Genomic DNA, 2559 nt, shown 5'->3' on the forward strand with positions numbered 1-2559 from the left:
TATTTACATTTCTTTTTCGTTAAGTTATGCTATAAAATAAAAATTAAGAAAGATAAACATCATTGATTTTCTAACGAGTTACGGCATTATGACAGTCTAGCTGCTGTGTAGCTTCTGGTGGAGAGTGTTGAAACGTGGGGTGAGTGGGTGACAGAACAAAACGTAATGAAAGTGGGAAGAGAATAAGAGAAATTCGATCTCAGACAAAGGAAGAAGAAAAAAAACAAAACACGAACACGATATTTTAACGAACAAAAGCACCGCGCAAGAAGAAATAATCTCCGCAAGAACAATAACTCTCCGCAAGAACAACAACTCTTCGCAAGGACAATCACTCCTGCCAGAACAATATCTTGACACAGGGACAAAACCCATTTTTTAAACCTCGAAACTCAATCAGAGACGTGCAACTCGCTGGCCTAGAAACGCGATAGAATGCAAGCACAGACCCCCAGTTCTAAACCCAGTGCTCGATTGCCGTGGGAATCTTTTGTTACCTCCCCCAGCAAGCTCAAACCGTCCATTTATATCTGTGGCGACCCCAGAACATATCTCTTGTAAGAACTCACTCCAATGATTGAATCCTCCCCCATGTATGTGTCCACGAGACCCGTATAATTCATTTTTCTCCAGGCTGTCTATGTGTTTTTTTGGGAAGATGACAGAGTCAATTGTATGAAAAATATGACTCATTAATTAATCAACTCTTAAAAAGATGACGTCAAACACTAGCCTTAATTTTAAATTTCATTAATGCGATTTTAATGTAAGCTCGTCAAAGACAACTAAACTATAAAGAACTTTGAAAGAAAATTAAATTAAGAAACTAAATTAGCCAACCTGTTTCAGGCTGTTTCCTGTCTTCCCACTGTAAAATAAAAAAAAAACATTTTGTTTTTACAGTTGAGGTATTGCTTGAATTATTATTTAAGCTAATTTTTTATTTATATAGAAAAATAGTCATTATATGTGTAAAGGCATTGTTAGCTAAATCCTGGAAATTTATTTAAACACAGAAACGTTTAGTATTTTTTTGGAACTATTCGGAAAACAATTAGAAATTAAGCTAAAAAAATTATTTAGCACAGTAAAAAAATATTTAGACTGTTAAATCAGTTGTATTAATTACCATTTTTAGGAAACGAATATTTTGTGTTTGGTATGACAGATCGCATTTCTTGAGAAGAGGTGAGAAGAGTTGGAGGACAGTCTTTACTAACCTTAACTCTAAACTCTCCTACCTCCCATTTCTAGCTCTACAATAATCCTAACCAGCATTCCACTATTACCACACCATAAACGTGACACAAACCTTGCACTATTACCACACCATAAACGTGACACAAACCTTGCACTATTACCACACCATAAACGTGACACAAACCTTGCACTATTACCACACCATAAACGTGACACAAACCTTGCACTATTACCACACCATAAACGTGACACAAACCTTGCACTATTACCACACCATAAACGTGACACAAACCTTGCACTATTACCACACCATAAACGTGACACAAACATTGCACTATTACCACACCATAAACGTGACACAAACCTTGCACTATTACCACACCATAAACGTGACACAAACCTTGCACTATTACCACACCATAAACGTGACACAAACCTTGCACTATTACCACACCATAAACGTGACACAAACCTTGCACTATTACCACACCATAAACGTGACACAAACCTTGCACTATTACCACACCATAAACGTGACACAAACCTTGCACTATTACCACACCATAAACGTGACACAAACCTTGCACTATTACCACACCATAAACGTGACACAAACCTTGCACTATTACCACACCATAAACGTGACACAAACATTGCACTATTACCACACCATAAACGTGACACAAACCTTGCACTATAACCACACCGTAAACGTGACACAAACCTTGCACTATTACCATACCATAAACGTGACACAAACCTTGCACTATTACCACACCATAAACGTGACACAAACCTTGCACTATTACCACACCATAAACGTGACACAAACCTTGCACTATTACCACACCATAAACGTGACACAAACCTTGCACTATTACCACACCATAAACGTGACACAAACATTGCACTATTACCACACCATAAACGTGACACAAACCTTGCACTATAACCACACCGTAAACGTGACACAAACCTTGCACTATTACCATACCATAAACGTGACACAAACCTTGCACTATTACCACACTATAAACGTGACCCACACACACTACTATTACATACCCTCTCCTGTCTAACCTCCACAATGACCAGAGTAAACTAAATCTACATCTTGGAGGCTGAATACCATTGTTCTAAATGTATGTATGCAGGGATTAATCAGGATTATAGAGATTATATAGAGACCAACGGTTTTCATGCAAGTTTTTGAATAGCAAACCTTGTTTCTGGATTTCAAAATCCTCACTTTTCTTACATGTTAAGCTAAACAAAAGTCACAATCTCAGTCGCTATAGTAACAATCAATGCGCTCATTGTTTTCTAACCTGGCTTTAAATTGATTGAGGGTGTGTTTTT

This window comes from Physella acuta, unplaced genomic scaffold (assembly GCF_028476545.2).
Source record: "Physella acuta isolate Inbredline_101_S28 unplaced genomic scaffold, ASM2847654v3 ptg000106l, whole genome shotgun sequence".
Classification (NCBI taxonomy): Eukaryota; Metazoa; Mollusca; class Gastropoda; family Physidae; genus Physella; species Physella acuta.